The sequence below is a fragment of the Chenopodium quinoa genome, unplaced genomic scaffold (assembly GCF_001683475.1).
Source record: "Chenopodium quinoa cultivar QQ74 unplaced genomic scaffold, ASM168347v1, whole genome shotgun sequence".
Classification (NCBI taxonomy): Eukaryota; Viridiplantae; Streptophyta; class Magnoliopsida; order Caryophyllales; family Amaranthaceae; genus Chenopodium; species Chenopodium quinoa.
This window is the reverse complement of record NW_018743389.1, coordinates 1,051,483-1,074,093: the sequence shown is the minus strand read 5'-3', so window position 1 is coordinate 1,074,093 and position 22,611 is coordinate 1,051,483. Positions and strand designations below refer to the sequence as shown.

The following is a 22,611-nucleotide window of genomic DNA, read 5'->3' as shown; positions in this document are numbered from 1 at the left end:
CCGTTGAGTGACATGAACCCGAATGCAGCCCAGCAACCAAGACCAGCTGGAAATGTTTTCCCCTTCGACTAACGCAAATGCAAGCGGAAATACTTGGAAGTTTGCATCCACACTTGTAGCAACCAACAATGTTTCTTTAAATTTCCCGTACAAATGCGTCCCATCGATACAGATGACAGACATACAATGTTTAAAACCTTCAACACAAGGGCCGAAGGCCCAAAATACTCGTTCAAACACTTCCATGTTGCTGTAATAAACACCGTCTACCAGAGCTTTGTGTTTCCATACAACAACGGTTCCCGGGTTTGACTGTTTGAGTGCTTCCATGAAGTGCGGAAGTCGGCCATAAGAACTCTCCCAATCTCCAAATACTTCAGCTATGGCTTTCTCCCTAGCATACCATGCTCTTTGATAAGTAACGTCGAACAGAAAATGCTTGGATATGAGTTCCTGTATAAATTCAACTTTCAAGCATGGATCTTTCTACACAAAAGACTTCACAAAATCGGAAATTATGGATGAATCCAAGTGTGCATGATCTGTAGATAACACTTCAGTGACACAGGTGTCCCGGTGCGGGCCTTTGTATGTGACTATGGTAAAGCCGTCTGAGTGCTCACTTTTTTTGGTGCCTCGTAGCGACCAACCACAATTCTTCTTGCACCGCAGATGAAGGACTTTCTCATTCGAGGTCACTGTGGTGTAGAATTGGTTCCTTTGTATAGAATACTTCTTCACCATTTCCTGAAGCAGTTTCTTAGATTCAAAGAACATACCCTTCTCAATCTCCCCCCCCCCCCCCCGATCACAAATGTTGTATGACTACCTGATTCGGCCCAATATTGATCAACCTCATAATTCTCATTTACTTGACTTAACCAAGGAATAGGAGTTCTAACCATGGCCTCCCCACCTTCCATGTCTGTAGAATCAACATCCATGTTATCCAGAATTGGTTCCTCCTCTTCACTCTCAGCCTCATCATTTGTTTCCCGGAGCGCATCATACAGAGACAACTCGTTATTCACCATATGTTGTAGATTTTCAAGATGATTCACCAATGGTTGAGACGGTGATGTATGATCATCATGCTGCGTAGGTGAATAACTTTGGAGTTGCATGGGAGAAGATATAACTGTGTTCGATGTCGAAGGCCCAGATTGGCCAAACATTGTCGTAGATGTTCCACCATATACAGGTGAAGCTATATGTGAACTCAACGAAATCTAGAACCGATCGCCATAAAGCAGTCTGCTGAAGGACCCCATCCCATATTCAGTTGATGGAATGTCTTGTGAGGGCATTCGGAAGGACTGTGTAACCGGAAAAATAAGTAGTTTGTTGATCTGGTTGAGTACTTTGTTGAGTACACGTAGACACTATTTCTACATATATCTCATGTGGATAACCCCTCATTAAAACAGCGCTCCTCAAAGCTTTCAAATGTCTATCGTTAGAACAAGGTAACACTTAAACCGCATTATTAGTCTCAAACCTCATTTGAATGTTAAGTTGTACATTCATTCGGTTTAAGCCAATAATGCTATGAACCTTGTTCATCAGATCGTTGAAAGTCATGTCTGGTCCAAGTGGCAATGGTTCCATATTTCCACCACTATACTGGACATTCGGTCCATCAGACACAAATTCACCCCCCCATCGGCATAACAAAGTTGCGTTTTGTGCAGCCATATTCTATACAACAACCAAAAACACATCTTAATTGCATGCAATCTCCACCAATTCGCACAATAACAACCAAGAAATTCACACTACAAACATAATTAACCATCATTGTTCCAATTCACATAACAACCAAAACAAAGTACACAGCGAACATATTCACACTAACAACCAACGTATTCTACATAACATAATTTTCGTAATTAAACGACAATGTAGGCTATTTTATCAAATTAAAACAACAATTTCATCAACAATATCAACAATTTCATCAACATTTTCAACATTTTTACCAAACATTTCCACAATTTCATCATAAACTTTCTTACTAAACTAACATCAATTTAGGGCTTTTATACTAAAGTATTATCAAATTACAACAAACTAACTTAGAATTATCAACATAATTATCAATTTACATCAAACTAACTTAGAATAATCAACAACATTATCAAATTAAAAATGTACTATATAATTATCAAACTAACCTAGGTTTTAAAATTTTAAAAACAAAGAGAAGTACCAACAATGTCATTAAATGAAGAGGAGAGTTTGAGAGAGAGTACCAACAAGGCGGCGACGGCGGCGGCAACAGCACACTTTCCGGTGGCGGGGAGGCCTTGTACACCGACGGAATATCCGTTTTAGAGAGTTTGAGCAAGTTTGAGAGAGTTTGAAGTAGAGTGAATAATGTGATGTCGCGGTTTTCTGTGGCAATATATCAGCGAAAACCGCTGACTGAGGCAGCGTCTTTCCCTTGTTAATGAAACGCTGCCTCAGGCAGCGCTTTAGGACCTACCTAAAAACGCTGCCTCAGTCAGCGTTTCATTGTATTTCATGTTTTTTTAATTTGGCATTTTAAAATACGAAATTTTAAAAAATAAAAATAAAAAGGAATAAAACGCTGACCGAGTCAGCGTTTTACCTCTGAAGCTCAGTTTCGTAAATAGTTTTGCCACGCGTCTATTTTCGTAAATTGTTTTTCAATTAGGCTCAGTTTCGTAAAAAATCCCTGGCCGGGACGCCGCAACCATGGCACTGGCGCCTGGCCAGGACGCCGATTCAGTGGTAGTGGCGCCTGGGCTGGACGCCGATACCGTGGTGGGCACGTCCTACCAAAACGCCACCCCCATGGTACCGGCATCCTAACTAGACGCCACTATCACGGCTGAGGTGTCTCCTCACATCGTGATTTTTAACGTATACCTCGGTTTGCGGCGCCGACGACGTCCCTCCGGTGTCCCTCGGCTCTCCGGTCTCCCCCGGTGCCCAAGTACGGCTCCACATTTTTCGGATCGAGATTTTTTCACTTTTGGTAAAATTTCACAAATGGGCAAAAGTGTCAAACCAAGTATAATTTGTGGGCTTTATATAGAATATTGTAGGCGATGTTTAACAAATCCCTTTTACACTAACAGAAGTTAACAGTGTTAGTAATAAGGGTGTCTAGTATATAATTATTATTTGTCAAGGGTACACGGTTCATTCAAAACTATACAAAGTTATGCGGTGCATATTTTTCAACCTGGAATAATTTTCCAAATATATTATCCAATATCTAGTATCTTAAAGTTAAATTATTAGTTTACTTTGTTCTTCAATTACATACTATCTTCAAGTTTATAAATATAATTAACTCTTTTTAACCAAACATTGTGTATATAAAATGTGTCATTGGATAGTGGTTGAAGTTATAGTATAATTGATGGTGTATTATGAAGGTGTAAGTTTAACTTAAGTTGGAGGCTACTAGCTATTCAATTGATATTCTCAATTAATAGTTGTGTTTAATTATGAGACTTGTAGAATTTTTTTTTTTTTTTTTTTTTTTGGATTACAAGTATTCTGTATAATGCTATGTCATGGTTAGTAATGAAAAACACTGCATCACATGATAGAAGTTGCGTTCTCCTTGTTGAATATTGAGCAAAAACTTGTGTAACTCCAATCCCTCACCCTCAATTACATGAGTGTGTGGGAGTGATGCTAACCTTGGGGAATGTTTGTACCTTGGATGGAACGAAACGCGTTTTCAAGGAAGTGGTTTTTCCACGACTTCACATACCCTATATCTCAAAAATCATATTTGTAATTTCTCTACCTACATTAGTTTATCTTCGCTCTCTTTATTTGTAGCCTTGATACAACCTAGATTTCTAACACTGTTTTTCTTTTTAATCAGTTTATGCTTAAACTTCCAAGACGATTGATTATAATTTTATTCTTTTAATAGACGATTGTCTATTTGAAATTTTTATTCTTGTGGAACTATGATATAATTTATTACTTGATTTAATATATTTTTAATGTTACTTATCAAATTATTTCATCATAAACAAATTTATCGAATTCACTTATTTATTAACAATACACATGTCAATTTATCATCCATATATGTCGCCTACGTGGGGTGACACTTTTTTTTTTAACATTTCCATTCGGTGAAAAATTGAAACATCAAGCATTGTTATCTCGTGGCTTGCTTAATTAATTTATAACTTTATAAAGTTATAAAATTAATGTGAAAAGTTATCATTTATCATATATACTACCTCTGTTTGTATTTCTTGCAACATTGACCATTTTGGGTGTATTACTTGTGTTTGGGGTAAAAATACCCCTGACAGATGGTCCTATGCTAATGCGACACGTGTCCCTAAACTCAGCATTCAATGAGCCAATTAGAGCATGCATGACACGTTTCATTCAATGGGGAAACGGGCTTAAAGCCCGTAACCCTAGAAATCGTAATAATGGTAGAAGCCCATCAAATTAGGTTAAATAACCTAAGAGGCACCTGTCCCAAAAACTCTATAAATACTGATCATTTACATCAGTTGAAAAAAAACTCAATGGAATACACATTCAATCCTCACAAATCAGAGAGCGAAAAACTCAGATATTGAGGCTGTCTCAGACAGCTGGATGATCACTCCTCTCCTAAGAGGAGCCTGATCGCATTTACATTCCGCAGTTTACTCCTCATACATGTTCTAACTTGATCGTCGGAGGCGGAACTCCCACCCCGGGAGTCTCCGTTGTTTTCAGGTACAGGTAGCCAGAGGTCAGTCTTGGTATTGTAACTCTCCCGCAAGACATCAAAAAACCGTGAAACATTTGGCGTCGTCTGTGGGTAGAGGACTACTGAGATGGCTTCACAACAATCTGTATCGCTTGCTGATAGGAGGCAGCCTACGGTCGATGTCAAAGACCGGGTGCCTCCTCCTTATCCAAAATGTCTGAGTCGACTTCAACATCGACCTTCCCAGACAGCTTCCAAATGAGGTATTCACAATCAAACCGAGGGGGTCAGACAGGCGGTTTGTCTGTCCATTCTGGCCCTCAGATAATCCATTCGGCGCCTCAACAACCATACAAGTCGTATGGACAACCGTGTATGCATCCGACCCTCTTCAGGGGGCAGGCGCCACAAAGCATCTAACCTCTGGACAGACAGCATCGTCTGTAAAAACTTGCTGAACAAATCTTATGTGTTCTCCAAGGAAATAAACTTCTGGTGCGAAAGCGTTAGACGACCAAGTAATATAGGCGTCATCAGGCCAACTCTCAAGCAAAGCAGGCATCATGAGGTCAAATGTCAAGTGCTACAGGCATCATGAGGTCAAAATGTCCTATGCTTAGGCAGGCAACATTATGTCACCAAGCGGCCTCTCAATCAACCGGCATGCCTAAGCATGTTGGCATACAAGCGGCAATTAAGCCGATCAATGAAACAAAGTTCAAATACTTTAAAGCCCAAGTATATGCAGGCGGCCTCATTGCTGAGTCCAATGGGTCCGTCCATGCGTGTGAGCAGGGCCTACTTAATACACAGTCATCCACAAACACCCTTGTAAGCATACCATACAACCGACACTCTCCCTACACAAGTGCATGCAATTGCACTCAATAGGGGCAGCCGACATAATCCATGCCCAAGCTTACATGTCAGCAACAGGCGACATCATAAGCAGTCGGCCAGCTCTAACCACACATCTGGCTGTTTGTATGGCTACAGGCGTCATATGGCCGAATGCCAAGGGTAAGATGGTCAAGCTTATAAGCTATTCTTATTATCATATCATTATTTTGATTGTATATATAAGAAAATATTTTTTTTTTTTAAAAATGCAAGAGTCAGGCCGCCTAACTACCCTTTTGTATGTATATACAATGTTGGTAAATAAGGAATCCAGCGCTGACTTTATACTCATTACATGAGTAGCGCATTCTAGCCACACGTCACTTTGACCGACTAGGTGGAAAAGCTCCATGTCAACAAGTAACCCAACTCAACACATCCGGTACTACAACCATGTATTATCTAAGCCAAGTTAAATCCATGCATCCGGCACGAAGAGGTTCGGCTGTAAGTGCAGTAGTTGCTGCTACTCTATGCTATTGTTAATGGGGTCAGCCGACAATAAATCCGGATGGGCGTATCCAAGTTAAGCCAAGCTTCAGCCAACTCTATACAACGCAATCGGCATTACGTCGGCTGAGTGTATATGGGTTGAGCAGCGTGCGATTAGCATTATCAGCCATGAATGTCGCGGGTTTTTAAGCTCTTATTATAAAAGGGGTCAGCCGACATTTATGTGGTCGGTTTTCCATGAATACAACACCAAGGACGGCTATGGTGCGACTTATCAAGTCAAGTCTCGAGTTTAAATCACAAGCAGCATGACTAAAGACAACTACCTAGGTGAAAGTCGTATGGGTGTTGTTCAAGCTAAGCACTATGATGCCGAGTATAAGTGAAGGATGATCCCAGCCTAGCAATTCACGGTCAAAATATAAGTTCAAGCGGCATTATAGAGAGCCTCTTGTTGAGTTTAAACAGCTCCCCAACCCCGCAAACACAGTCGGCTGTGTGGGTACTTGAGTCCTTTGATAAGAGGCACCTTTTTTGGCTCTTAAGCTGGTGGCAGGCGGCTCTAATGCCGAGTGAAGTGGCAGGATGTTTGTAGGGGCTGCTTGGCACCCTATGTCTTCAAGCAACAAGAGACAAGCGGTGTTATGCACCCAATTGGCCTCTCAAGTCAGCCGGCATTTGTTTGCCACGGTTGAGAGTGCGTGAGCTACTACTGTTCTTTATGTTGTCAAGGGGACAACTGAAATTTAATGGCTATATTACCGTAAGTTTACAACGGAAGCCGGCTGTGGGTATGCAAGTTAAGCGGCTCTTAAAAGGTCATATAAATCGAAATGTTGATGAGCATGGCTGGGCAACACCCAGGCGACCTTGTATGTACCAGCCACGCATGGCCTACTCCCATTCTCCTAAGTCCTTGACAGCTAGCTCACTTGTATGTACACACATTTTGGTGGAAAAAGAGAGCATGCAACACTATTTAAGTATTTATTATACAATATACTTACGCATATATTATGCAAGGGTCCTAAACCGGCTGTATATATGCGAAGTAGCCGCGACTAGTCCAGATGGCCGAGACTCAAGCAAAACCATGGAAGCCGGCTGTGAGTGTTTAAGCTATGCGTCTAGCATGTTACTCATCGAGCATCCGACAAACCTTTTAATTTTATCACCAAGCACCGACCAACTCTATGCAACACAACCGGCATTATCGTCGGCTGTGTATATAACGGGTTAAGCAACGTGCAACTAGCATTATCTTCCATGAGAGACGGTCTTCTTTGTGGTGGTTATCAAGGGGGTCAGCTGGTGTACGTACATGAGTGAAGCCATGAATACACGGCTGTATATGCATGAGCGAAGTCTCGTGATTATAATTCTCAACAAGCATCCAGTGACCAAGTATTAGCATAATTGATAACTTGTTATTTGGCATGATTTTAGGGTACTTTTGAACCTCGTTTTCGTTATTAATTGGCATCAAAGTTCATATTTATCCTATTTTTATGCAAATTTTGTACCATCCATGCTTCACGGGTTATTTGTGCTTTTTGATGTAATGTAGCTATTTTTAGCACTATAGATGTGATCAAGCATGAGTGAGCAAGGATTATAGAAAGCTTGGTTGATAGAGCCATGGAGGAAGAAGGAGGAGTGCCTTAAAGGGAAATGAAAAGCTTTTGGAGAGTCTTGTAAGGTCGTTTGTGTAAGCGTCAACTTTAACTGACCATAACTTTTGATCTACTCAATATTTTAAAGCGATTCAAATTGGAGATCAAAGTTCGTCTCAAGAGCTTTCCAACGAGTGGTCACAAGTCCATTTCCGGCAAGAAAAGAAGAAGTTACAGCCTCCCAAAGTTAAGCTGTCTAGGCAGGGCATTCTCCACGGACGTGCAAGATGATGGCACGCCTGTGCAAGCTGCACGTCCGTGCCAAAATCTGCACGCTTGTGCAGACCTACTCGACTTATGGCAGTAGATTTTGCCTCCTTTTTGGCCCTTCTGCACGTCCGTGCCAAACTTAGCACGTCCGTGCTAAGCCTTGCACGTCTGTGCCAAAACTGCACGTCCGTGCAGACCTGCAGTCGAACTCTTTCCTCGGTTTTTCCGTCCTTTTTATTTGGGGGTCTTATAAATACCCCCCTTGAGCTCATTTGTACGGGCTAGCAAGGTTTTTAGAGCTTCCCCTTAGTTTTGCAATCCTTGAACATTAAATTCTCAAATCATTAGTTAGATTTTAATTACTAGCTTGGAAATATTCAATTTCAACCATTGAAGAAGACAAATTCCACCATTGTTGCTCACTTTGAAGCTTCATAGTAACTATTTCTTACTCTTCTCTTCCATTACTCTTTACTTTGTTGTTAATTACTTGCTTAATTCTTGCATGCTTAGATTGTTAATTAGCTTAATCCCTAGTTTGAACTTGTTCTTGAATTGCTTGAAATATTTAATTTCCTTAACCTCCATGGATTGTGAGTAGTCTAACTTCTAGGGTTTGGGTAAAACCCTCAATGTAGTCACTAATAACTAATTGCATGTGCTAATTTGGTTGTTGTGGGATGTTAATTAGTTGAGCTTAAGTGGTTTAATTGCTTAGTTCTTGTATATGGCCTTTGCTAGAACTATTTATCCAAGCTTTCTCAACGAAGGATCGAGAGATGAACTTGAGCTAGCTCCCTTATGCTTGATTGACCCGAAATGCCACGAGAATAGGAATTTCCGGTCAAGGGAATGTTTATGTCATCGTGATTATGCTTTAACACTTGTTTTATGCTTTGTAACCACGAGAGTAGGTTGTATTCATGATTCAAGTAATCCCTCTAGCTTGAGAGAGTAGTTGGGTGCCTTAGATGACTTCCCCTAATTTATCCCATTAATTTACCTTGACTGTTGCATGCTAATTGTGATTTGTGATGAAGTTGAGTGGTATAACCCGAGCCCTAGATTCCTCTAAATATTGTTAATTTCCCCTTAGCTTTAGTTGAATTGAACTAGTAGAAGTTACTCAAGACCAACCCAATTTCGACTTCATTTAGCTTATTTAAATGTTAGTACTCGGTGGTTGATTCAACGCCTCTCTTGGGTTTGACCCTTTCTTACCCTTGCTATTAGTTAGTGAGACCAAGATAGGATTTATATTTTGGTAGGCTTGACGACGACCTATCAATAATCATGAGAATCATTATTATTATTAAAATAATGATTTGATTAAAATAATGATTTATCAAATCATTATTATGATTGATATAATGAGTTGGTTAAAATAATGATTATCAAATCATAAAAAATAAAAAAAAATTAAAAATAAAAAGTTGTCTCACTATAGAGCCATTTGTATAATCCGAGAGCGATTCATTTCTCGAGCTCGGTTACTCGGTATCATGAATCAAGCAGGAGGCATCTCAATGTCTTCCAGCATATTGGCAAAAATCCTCCATTGAAAGGTACCGTTCTAATACCTCGATATAAACATTATATTGTTATCATGTTATTATTGTTATTAATTCAATACTAAAGTCTGGCGGCCTAAAAAGACCGTTCAAACTCTCATTGAGAAATTTAATATTGGTTTAAGTCTCCCTCAAGGGCAGCATACCGACCGAAAAAGGTCTAAAAGTATGTTGAACTGGCTTAAGTAGAACCACCGCCTGTACAATGTGTAGGCGGCAAAATTAAAATCAACCATCTTCTCCAACATGAGTAGATATACGCTAAGTCTAAACAACTTAGCGGTTATGTGTTGCTTATTTTTAAACAACCAAATGAGGCCAATGGCCGGAAGATCAGCTTGAGGCCAATGGCCGGATGATCAAATTGAGGCCAATGGCCAGAAGATCAGCTTGAGGCTAATGGGTGGATGATCAAATTGAGGCCAATGGTTGGAAGATCAAATTGAGGCCAATGGCCGGAATGATCAAATTGAGGCCAATGGCCGGAATGATCAAATTGAGGCCAATGGCCGAAATGATCAAATTGAGGCCAATGGCCAGATGATCAAATTGAGGCTAATGGCCGAAATGATCAAATTAAAGCCAATGGCCGGATGATTTTAATAAATTAAACAGCCCGTCTGCTCCAACATGAGGAGTTGTCTGGTGACGCCCATTTGGGTGAATTCGTCATAGAGAGCATCTCCCATTCGAGTGGTACATTTCTTTATAAACTTAAAACAAATGGCCCTACCGATTGTCAAGAAAGGCAAGCTCGCAACCGTTTGAATTTATCGAATGAGACTAAGGTAACAAAACTGTCGGCTGTTAAATACCAACGGTACCCTGTTACTATCTTGGTCAGATGCCGCCTGCTGTTGCTCAAAAGCAATATCATCGGCTAAATTTGAGGATATAAGCTAAGTCCGAAAACTTAGCGACTAAGTTTTGCTCCTTTAGAACAACTCTATGAGGCCAATGTCCGGATTATATTTAAAACCGTCTGCTCCAAACATGGCCAGACATAAGTTAAGTCCAAAAACTTAGCAGCTAAGTGTGTTCCTATTAAGAACAACCTAAAGAGGCCAATGGCTGGATAATACTGAGCGCTTACCCCCTGCTTGATGGTCGACAGTCCGCCAAATCTGGGGCTATCAACATAGTGGGGCTAAAAGCAATAAAAGTCGTCATCTGTCTAGTTTAGAGGCAGTCATTATTATGATTGATTAACTTTGAAAAAATGTCATACCATTCAAGGTATCAAAATTTTCCAAGTTAATCAAGTCCCCCTTTCATTGAACTAGACAAATGCCGACCAAGGAGGCTTAAGGGGTCTCATATTTAAAAGGAACAATCCCTCTTAAAAGAGAGATTACTCCTTCCAAGGGGCTAATGTTTGGAGTAAAAATGCCCCTGACAGATGGAACTATGCTAATGCTACATGTGTCCCTAAGCTCAGCGCTCAATGAGCCAATTAGAGCATGACACGTGTTATTCAAAGGGGGGAAACAGACGGGATTATAGCCCATAACCCTAGAAACCGTAAAAATGGTAGAAGCCCATCAAATTAGGTTAAATAACCTAAGAGGCACCTGTCCCAAAAACTCTATAAATACTGATCATTTACATCAGTTGAAAAAGAACTCAATGGAATACACATTCAATCCTCCCAAATCAGAGAGCGAAAAGCTCAAATATTGAGGATGTCAGACAGCCGGATGATCACTCCTCTCCTAAGAGGAGCCTGATCTCATTTACATTCCGCACTTTACTCCTCATACACGTTATAACTTGATCGTCGGAGGCGGAACTCCCACCCCTGGGAATCTCCGTTGTTTTGCAGGTGCAGGCAGCTGGAGGTTAGTCTTGGTATTGTAACTCTCCCGCAGGACATAAAAAAACCCCGAAAAAACTTAAAACAAACTCTTTTTTTTCCTTATTTGGAAACTTTTTCTATCAAAATGACGAATATACTGTCGATTAAATTTTTTAGCACATAATACTATACATATTACAACTCATCATAACCCTAATCTAAATTAATTATGTAAAAAACCCACCCAAATAATCAGACCCATTATATTTCTCTTTCCTCCGTCTCTTATTTCATCTTTTTCATCTCTCATCTCTCATAATCAAATTGGTGGTTTGTCAGGGGTTCAACAGGGGCTCTTCAGATTTAGTTGTAAGTGGGTTATCAGTGGTTCGTTAGTGGTTCATCGGTGGTTTTGGTGGTGGTTCTGGGTATGCTAGGTTCATCGGTGGTTAAGTGGTTCGTGGCCTAGTCGGTCTAGATCTAGGTTCGTTGGTGTTGGTTTGGTGGTTTGTGGGTGTTGGTGCTGGTAGTTTGTGGGTGTTGGTTTGGTGGTTCGTGGCCTCATGGGTCTAGATTTGGGTTCGTGGATATTGGTTTGGTGGTTTGTGGCCTCGTGGGTCTAGATCTGGGTTTGTGGGTGGTAGTTTCGGTGGTGGTTTTTGGGAGGTGTGGGTCTGGGTGGCATGGGTATGGGTGGTGGTGGTGGTTTGTGGGTCTAGGTATGTGTTCACGGGTTGCGGTTCTAGGTGGTAGTGGTTCGTGGGTGGTGGTTTTGGGTGGCGTGGGTTGTAAAAGGTGGTGGTGCGTCCGTCGGTGGTGGCGTTGGATTTTTAGTTGGATTAATTATTCACCCTTTCTCCTCCTTTATTACATCATTTACATGCCCTTTATTTTTTATAATTAAGCTTAAAAAGTTTGACTTGGGATTCATGCTCTCCTCCTTTGTTGCAACAAATAAGAAACGGAGGGAGCATGAAATATTAGAAGTATATCAACAATAAAAGTTTATTTTAACTCTTATCCTTTTTTTTAATCGCAAAATTCGCTTACTTTTATAGGTTGTCTATGTGGTGTGACACTTAGTGAAAAATTAAAATGTCGAGCGTTGCTCTCTCGTGACCTGACCGCGAGACTCGTCTTTATTTAAAGCGATAGTGATATTAGATTAGGTAATGCATGACATAATCATGGGTCAATCGGTGCATTTTAATTTAAGATTTCTACTTTTGGTAATCCTATCTAATAATGCACCATGAGTCCTTGATATTTTTAGTAATAGTGATATTAGATTAGGTATGCATGTCATTCCATATATGTCGCCTACGTGTTAATTTATCATTTTAATTTAATATTAATCCTATCCAATGCATCATGAGTCCCTAATATTTTTAGTCTTATTTCAAATAAGTTAAAACATTATATATTTAGGGTCAAATAAGAAGTTCCTTAAAATGTGAAAGATGAGAAGGATACTTTTTGTACTACATGTGCATATTTTTTGAGCTAGATGTGCAAAAAAATATTTTAACTCAAATTCGATGTGCATAAATTTTAAACATAATGTGCACATGTTCCGATTTTCCATAGAATTCAATTATTTTTAGTCCAAAAATCAATTTTGCTGTTTTAGTTAAAAAAAAAAAAGATTTTTTTTACAATTACCACCTACAATTGTTTAGCAATTACCACCTATTGTTTTTTTTATTATTTTTTTTTGAATTTTACCACCTACTATTTTTTAAAATACTAAAACTTCCCACCTATTTGGCTCTCAACTCAAATGTGACGGCATGTGTGGCCCACTAACTATCTTCCACCCTTTTTTCGTCCATTTCTTTCTTTCTTACTCAATTTTTTGTTCCATTGTATTGTACTCCTCTCAAAATCGAGGAAAAACTTCAATTCTTGTAATAATTAACATGAATATGTAATTTAATTTGAAGTATTTCCCCAATTTTGAGAAGAGTACAATGTAGGGGAATGAAAAATCGAGAGAGAAAGAAATAAAAGGAGGGAAATAGGGTGAGAAGGTAGTTAGTGGGCCCCACAGGACATCACACTACAATTCAGAGCCAAGTAGGTGGGAAGTTTTGATGTTTTAAGAAATAGTAGGTGGTAAAATTCCAAATAAAAAAAAATTGTAGGTGGTAATTCCTAAAAAACCAACTATTGTAGGTGGTAAGTGTCAAAAAAATCCTTAAAAACAATGCACATTAGTGAAAAACTTTTGCACATTTCATCCTTCTCATTTTAAAAATTTCTTATTGAAATCACACACACACCCCATGTGTGTTGTTCGCGATACCCTTGTTGATATTTGTTTTCAGTCTGAAATTTCTATAAGAAAGGAGGTTAACGTTGGGTTGATTGGAGGGAATGATAGTGCTCTTTGACCTGCGGATGTGTTACTTTATTCTTGGGACAGAGGCCTTGATGTGTGTGTTGACTTGACAGGGTCTTCTCCTTTGACACAATCTAGGTTGTTTGACTTCGGTCTTGGTCGTGTGGTGTCAGATGTTGCTTAGCGGAAGCGACATAAGTATAGGGCGCGTTGTAGGGCTATTGACTATGGTTTTCTTCCTTTCTCCTTTTGAAGGATGTTGTTGCATTGCTAAAGCGGATTCAGACGTTCGATAGGACTCAGGATATTAGTGCTCGTGCAGTTGCTCACATCTTCAACGTGATCGGGTTCACTATAGCTAGAGGGGTGGGGGCCCAGATTGTATCTCAGCTCCCCACTAATTTTTTGTAATTTGCTTGACTTTGTAAGTTTTTGTAACAATAACAATAACAATAACGATAACAATAGCAATAACAATAACAATAACAACAACTAGTGTTCTGCTCTTCTATTAGTTTCTTTAAAGTTACCTTAAGCTTCTGAAGATGAGAAGAAGATGCAAATTCTCCTTCTTCACTAGTTTCAGTGTTCTTATTGCTGTTCTTTGGCGGCATGGCTGGTCCAAGGAAGGCTTAGCTTTGATACCAATGATACGTTCACACTCAACTTACCCCAAGTGAATGGATTAGAATTAAGATTTACTAAACTAGTAGAAATCAGCTAAAAAATAAGAGATTCTATAAGGAAATAATAAATGTGACAATAACAATATAGAGAAATAAACAGAGAAGAAGTTTAGAGAGAGAGAACAGGGAATTTGTATTGATTCCTGAAAAATGATTTTTACATAAAAAAAATAGCTTATATAGCTTACATTCATTAAATTGAAACAATATAATTAAGATAACAACTTAACAAACTATCACTTAATACAATGCATGGGCATATATTCTGCTACAAGATTCCCTATCTCTAACAGTTTTGACAGCTCAACTTTTCCATTCTCATCCTTTATTCCTACTTCCATATCATCATCCAACAATATAATAGTAGCAATGCTGCTGTGAGGAGGGTAGCCCGTCATTAGGGATCCCACTTCCTCTATGCTCTTGGTCCTTTAAAAGCCTAGGAGTTTACACTTTTTAGGATGTGTTAGGATTTGAAATTATGATTGTTTGGGGGACCTTGAATTAGAATTGATTTTTATCATTATGCTTTTTTTTTTATAAGAAACCAATAGAGAGTTGCCAATGAGTTTTAGGAAAACTCATAAACCTCGTTTACGTCTTTCTCCCAAGTAAAGTTCAAGGAATATTTAGCATGAATGATAAGTTTACCCATGCCCAAATTGGTCTACTTGTACCAGAAATGAGTTCGGGAGCAAGGGTACTAAGATAATGTTCCCTTAAGGGGGGAATCGTCATCCTAGCCCTAGTGCGGCATCTACTAGCTCTTCCTTTTTCACAATTTCATCGCCGAAAAATATATGCAACGTGATACCTAAGACTAAGTTAGATGATTTTAATTACAAACAATAACCACAAAAAGGTTACATTGCAACAATGTCGTTAATCTTTTTTAATTTCAATTCGTGAAAAGAACAAATAATATTCACCTTGACTCAAGTAATAAATCAACAATTAATTATTTGAATTCTGGTCTTTAATTAGCGGAAGATACTACATGAATTAATTAGTAAGAGTTTATTTAAAGTGATCAAATAACACTAATTAACTGATTAAAGTTATTTAAAAGAAGAAGAAAATAAAAGGTGATTGAACTAAGTACTCAGAAAACTAACTGTTCTTCTTTCCTTGCTAAATCTCCATTTTATGCGTTTAAGGGCTTTTCTCCTTCTTCGTACCTCCAAGGACTTCAATGGAATGGATTAGGGTTGAAGAGTAGTTGGGAAGAAAGGGAGAAAAGTTGTATGATAGTAATAGAATTTGAGAATTAGGGTTTTCAGAATTCTAAGGCTGAATTTCTGAATTTTTGTGATTAGGGCTAAATGAAGACCCCTATTTATAGGTGTAGGAATCTAGGTTTAGGATTTTAGAGCCGCGACGTTGACATGCTAAAGTCGTATCACTTAATCAAAAGTAATTTCTAAGTCCTCTAACTAAAGTAGATAGAGAAGAAGGGTTGAATCCACATGGAAACAATGTTCTTTTACTCCTAATAAATTATTATAATATAAATTATCAAGTAACCAAATTGTATTCGTGAGAATTAAACTAATAATTAAACTAAGCAAATTAACTAAGGGAATAATCAATAATAAAAGGTCTAGGGTATAGGTTCACCAATAAATAATACTCCAGGGTAAACATAATAATCAATCATCAATGCATAGATTAATCAGATTATAAAGAGCTTTCGCTACGTATTATAATCACAAAATTAATCTACCGGTATTAAATCGCATCTCTCGAATCTTGACTTAACCATTTATAAATTAACCTGCCTATTGAAACTAAGCTTAAACATCAATTCTCATCTCTCGAATCTCGAATCAATATTGCATAACTCATACAATTAAACCAGCGCTAATCTTATTGTACAGCGCTAAATCAATCAATAGGAAATTAACCAAAGCATTAACAATCAACAATAATAATACCCCTTCATATTATTTATGGATCCTCACAAACCCTAGAATTAAACTACTCACACATAATTAAATCTCCACTAATCAAAGCAATTAAATTACTGAAATTAAAGAGGGAAGAAATCGTTACCAAAATTAATGAAAATAATGAATTGCATAAAACTCAAGAGTGTAGAGAGAGAAAAGTAAGAGTATTAACAAAAGCTTAAACTAATAATAATCCGTAATTTGAGTAAAGAGAGTTAAAAACCGTCCTTAACTTCCTAAAATAAATCGTATTTATACTTTGAATAAAAAGATAAAACAAATTATATCTTTAAACTCCTTCAGAAACACGCGCCGGGCGAGGGCGGCATCTCGCCCGGTCGGGCGCGCCTTCGGGCAAGTAACTTGTAACACCCTAGAAATTCCTTTCCTTTAAAATACCTATTTGCCCTTTTTAAAAAAACGAAAAAAGGAAAATCTAACATATTACTGCCACCGTGAAAACGGCTAAGACAATTATCAAAGATACACAGCGAAGGACTATCTTTAAAACCATTTAAAATCAAGTCAACTTTAAAGTCAAACCAAACGAAAGTAAAAGTCAAACGAAGTCAACCTACAACTTGGAACCATTGTAGGCCCTTAAATCCAAAACACTTAAAAATCTTCTTGCGTTAGTCTCATGATCAACGTAAAGAAATAATAATTGAAAGCAATAAACAAATCATATTCCTATGAGAACTAAGCATGATTCACTCTTCACTCATGCCCTATCATGATTATGCTTCATCACCTGAAAAGCTTCTCTCTACTTGTCCCCACTACTTGCCATTAGAAATGGGTCGTCGTAGGGCCAATGTAAAGATAAAGCCAAACAAACATGCAAACACACAATCAGCAAAGCTGGGTACATAAGCGTAATTAGAACACACTAACATGCTTTCATCCTATTAACATACAACTTACCTTGATGCACCTGTTTACAAGAACTCAACATTCATCACTTGACTAGACTATTAACAATATTCATTTAATTTTGATTACACATCGAACGGGTTTCCAACCAAATCCCTGCCTTAAACAAGTGAGGTAAACTACACCGGGAGCTAACCGGGTAGGCAATTGTCACATGAAGTGACTAGACGTCCTGCGCATAAAATAAATAAAAAGGAAAGTTTAGCGTCCCGTACCCCCAGTAGGAGTTATGGTCAAATATAAAGTCGCATAACTCCCCCCATATGTTCATACTCAAGGTATATACGTTCCAAGAGTTTTGGTGTGTAATCTCTTTCACTTTACGTTATTTACAAATTATTAGACTTGGTGATGACTCTCCAACACAATACAACCAAACATTACAATTCATTCAAGCAATCAAACAAACCAATTTAATTCTTGAATATTTGGTGACCACATAATTTAGTGTGGAATCCTTTTTAAACTACCTCGGTGTTAAATAACACCTTAAGTGCATAAGGCACCGCAAACCCTATCCCTCAGTGTTAGAAACACCTTAAGTGCACGTAGGCACCGCAGTATAGTTTATCCATGTGTACTAAGACACTTAAATAGCTCTTTTCTCATGCTTATAGCATCAATAAAAATTATATAAACCATAATAAAATTCATTTTTCATATTCCAAACCAAATTAAACATTTAGTGTAATCAAACATGCTCTCTAACATGCCAATAATAAAAGTATGGTTCAATATCAACATGCCAATATAATTAATTCCTATTACCAAATCACCATAATTAATTCATACATCACAAATCATTCACCAACATCAATCCAATCAACAAATTCCATCCAACACCTATCATGATACTACTTGGAATTAATTTGACAAAGCCTAGCATGCTTCTATACACTTAAACTTTACCAAGTACGCGAACATACCTTAAATCATCTTTCCAACTAGCCACAATGCTAGAAATTACTCAACTTAAAATCTCCTACAATACCAAATGTATAAACTCAATTACTCCCTTAATTACACAAATTTTCAGCAACTTTTAAACACTTTAAACACTTTCTAATAAGCTGAAATTTTGGTTTAAAACCTTTACAACTCTTTCTTTAAGTGCGTAATTAAAACCACAAAATAAAACCTCATTCATGGTGTTTATATAAAATTTCAGCACACTTTTTAAGATTTAAATCCCTCAAATAAGTCTGAAAATTATATTAAAACCAATTAAAACCTTCTCTACTTATGGGTAATCAACCCCTTTTTATTAAAACACAAAAGTAGTGCTTAAAATAAAATTCCAGCAATATTAATTTATTAAAAAATCACTAATACTCCATAAAAATATAGTCTTTCAGCTTTATTATTACTTACAATCAATAGGTATACAAAACCCCTAAATCAATTGTAAGTTAGAACCCTAAAAATCAATACTTAAATAATTAAAACCCTAATTTTTAATCCTTTATAAAAAAATCATAATTTAAAACCATACAAAATCGATAATTTATACTCTTTAGTTGTCAAAACACAATTATACCATATACTAATATAATTTATCAATCAAAAATCAAAACCCAAAACAAATAATTACATAAACAATAATTTAAAACAAGGAGGAGGAGGGACAAACCACTGCGGTGGCTGGCCGCGGGTCGCCGGCGGTGGCTGGGCGGCCGGAGGTGACCGGCGCCGGCTGGTGTGAGGTGGCTGCAAGGTGGCGAGGGGTAGCGTGAGGTGATGTGGGCAGCAAGTTAATGGGATTAGAATCCCATTCATGGGTTTCACGTAAAGGAGAAGGAAAGAGTTAGGAAAAAATGAAAAGAAAGAAAATAGAAAAGAAAGAAAAATAGAAAAGAAAAGAAAATAAATTACTTTTACCATTTGCCTTTTGAGGGGAAAATTTTGGGGTTTTGGGGGATATTTATAGAGTAGATAGTAGAGATTGTGTTTGGGCTTAATAAATAAATGGGCTTTAGTTATGAAATATTTGACCCACAAGGGTTCAAATAAAAAAATTAGGCTTACTTAAATGAAATGGGTTGTTCCACTAGGAATATGTAAGAATTGTTTACATACTATTATTTAAACAAGCCCAAACAATTAATAAATGTTTAGCCCAAAATAAATTATACTTTTATAAAACTCAATGTTTTAAATTCTTAAGCCCTTTAAAAATTTAATTAAATACTTGAGTACTTTAAAAATATATTTTATAATTAATAAAATTTTTAATAATTAATAAAATACATAGAAATACGGAGTATTGCACAACTACTCTCTTCCTTCATCCTCGCCCTACCGGCCGCGCCTTCAGGTGAGGGATCGCCCTGCCAGGAGAGCTTCCGGGCAAGCTTGGACTTCTTCAATTGGGCCATTTCTTAGCCCAATTCGCATTTCCTATTTGGGTTCTGAATACATGGTCCATTGCCCCATTTGATGACTCGAACCGCTCATGGGCTTCGGAATATGGTCATATAAATGCGACCTTACTCCAATGCGCGTAGTGGCTCCAATAAATCCAGGAAAATGCTCCAAATCTGCAATTTCCTATAAAATAATACCAAATCTACGAAAACACTAGAAAACGCATATTAGTAACAAAAGTAGCTCCGTAGAGCTCAAATAAACACAATTATGACCATTGGGACGGGGAATATATATATATATATATATATATATATATATAAAAAAAATAGACTTATCAGATGTCAGGTGGCGCACGCAACTCTCAAAGTTGCGTAGGAGTGCCGAGCGCAACTATAAGACTTGTGCGCGGCAGCCGCGACTACATTGGAAGTTGTGCGCGGTGCGGTTTGCCTTATACGAAAACACGTTTTTAAAACTTCCATAACTTTTGATTGTAAAGTTGGATTAAGGAAAATAAGATATCATTGGAAAGCTCTGAATGTCTACTATCCAATGCCGTTAGAATTAGGTCAAAATCTTTTATTTATGAAAAGATATGTCGTTTTGAGTGCTAGGGCCCGATTTAGTATTTTTGAAGATAACTTCTTCGTTTTAATTCGAAATTGGGTTTATAATATACCATTGGAAAGCTCTTTGAAAGTAATGTCCAGATGTATAGGCCTTGGATGGATATTGGGTTGTTAAATGTTCTGGTTGGCTTGTTTTTTAACAATGTAAGATCCATTTGATCCAATCACTGCATATGACGCATTTAGGTCCGTTATTAATCAATTAAACATGTATGAGCACGTTTTTAGCCTAATTAGTAATCGGACTAGGCTGCAAGATAATTTGGTCTCAAATACGAGTTTTAACTTACTTCATAATGTATTTCGGAGTCTATAAACACCTAGCATGAAGAACGTGTTTTTGTAACATCATCGCACTTCACGTTAGGACAAGAGGACAAAAGTAGGTGTCTACACCTGCCAACTTCTGTAATTCCTATATTTCCCTCCAACAAACTGATGCTTGCATCACAAACACCTTTTTTTCTAGCAAACCCCTGACAATGGCGCCAAGTTAGCTCAAGACCCCGAAACTGTTTGAGGTGTCTTTAAAAGAAGGTACTTAGATCTACAACAAGACCCTTCTCCTTAAAATCTCTTTAAAAACAACCAAAATCTCCTTCAAAACTTTCCTAACGTTTAATGATGAAGCGACTGGGATAAGGCCTCATGTCGGAGATTGAGCGCCAGAAGTACAGGTTTGGTAATGCCTAATCTCCGACGAGGCCTATGGTTACTAGAGAAGAGGATGGGATATTTAGAGGAGAGAGAACAAGGGTTTTTCAAAGGAGAGAGTAACTCTTTGAGATGGACTTAAGAAATTATTCTTGTTAATTCTTTAATGAGTCTTTCTTTTTCTTTTTTTAACCTTCGTTTCAAAATAGTAGCACTGATTTTGTAAAAGGATTTAATGTATCGTTACATCATTTCCTTTTAAGGTAATATACTCGTCATTAAAAAAACGTAAAATCCTTATCACCTCTCCTAGTTTAATCCCCCTTTTGGTGAGTTGGTGATGATCTTGTGAGTTGTGAAGGTAGAGTAATAACTTTAAGATTCTATAAACTGTTTCTTGATTTTTTTTTTTAAAAAATAATGGTAAGAAGAAGGGAGCTCATTTGAGAGGAGATAAGAGAAATCCCTCAAATAAGACCCATGAGGTTTGATCCATAGACCTTAGGGATACGAGGAGGGAGCAATGCCACTACCCCATAACCCTAGTAGAAAACTGTAAATGACAAGCGATTCATAACCCTAGTGGGAAGCGGTTTTTGAACCGCTTGCGCTTGGGGGGCTTCCCATAGCTATTTTAAATGGGAAGCGGTTTGAACCGCTTCCTATTTGAAGGGAATTCGAAGCGGTTTTATGCCTGAACAGCTCCCCGTTATGGCTTTAAAATAAATATAAAAAAAAAATATTTTTTCACATACATTGATAAACAAAAATAAACCATATGTATAAAAATATATATTTCCATTAATAATTAGTTGTAATATTACATTTTAATTCAAAAAAAAATTAAAACTACTGAAGCCACCACCGCACTGCTATTCTGGCACCGCCATTCCGCCACCATGGCATCTGAAGCCTCCACCGCAACAGACAAACATTAAAAAAAAAATTAGACCAAATTTCAACTCAAAAAATGCAAATAAACCATAAATCTAACCAATCAAAGCAATATAACATAATCTAACAGTTCAGAACTGCATATAAAAGATGAAATTTGAAAAAAATTAAAACTATATCTAAATTCTTACCTAAATTAAAATTATATCTGAAAACGCTGGTGATTCTCGGTGGGTGTCGCCTCGTCGGTGTTGTTATTGGTGCTGCATTGTTGCTCGGTGAGTTGGTGATGCTCGATGGTTTGCTATGGTGGGGGCTGCTCGGTGGATTTGTTGTTAGTGGGGTCTGCTCGGTGAGAATGGAGAGATGCGTGAGAACGAGATGAGAATGGAGAGGAGAGAGATGCGTAGAGATGCATGAGAAGGAGATGAGAATGGAGAGGAGGAGAGAGAAAGGAGAGATGCGTGAGAAGGAGATGAGAGGAGAGAGATGAGAACGTGAGAGTGAAGAGGAGGAGAGAGAAAGGCCCGTATCTTTTAGGGTTTTTTTTAAACATCAAACCGCTTCCAATTACAATATTTGAGAACGGTTTAACCCAAAGCCGCTCCCCATGTATGTTTCATTTTTGTTTTTTTTTTTGGTGGATTTTTGTGGATTTTTGGAAGCGGATTTTAATAACCGCTTCCCATCACCTCAACCTCATTTCCTGTTTTTTGATGGAGAGTGGTTTTAAAATGGTGCAACTATTTCAAGTTTGCTTTGGAGGCTTTTTTTCTTCCTTCTGTTTTCGAAAAGTCATTTCACATCAGTACAACCTAATAAGTAATAACACAGCAGCTTTATCAGAT

The 22,611-nt window shown here is 37.8% G+C and overlaps 1 long non-coding RNA gene across 4 annotated transcripts; it reads right to left on the bottom strand.

The window, feature by feature from the left end:
- Positions 1–16,789: 16,789 nt before the first annotated feature.
- On the bottom strand, positions 16,790–19,193 carry LOC110738281. 4 transcript variants are annotated; one of them, XR_002514592.1, is made up of 4 exons: positions 18,850–19,193; positions 18,146–18,201; positions 17,211–17,391; positions 16,790–17,068 (listed from the first exon to the last, which is right to left on the bottom strand). It is a non-coding gene; the product is annotated as an uncharacterized LOC110738281 (long non-coding RNA). The 4 variants fall into 4 exon arrangements; XR_002514591.1 differs by having other exon boundaries at positions 16,790–17,065; positions 18,850–19,190; XR_002514593.1 differs by lacking the exon at positions 17,211–17,391 and having other exon boundaries at positions 18,850–19,185.
- Positions 19,194–22,611: the final 3,418 nt, after the last annotated feature.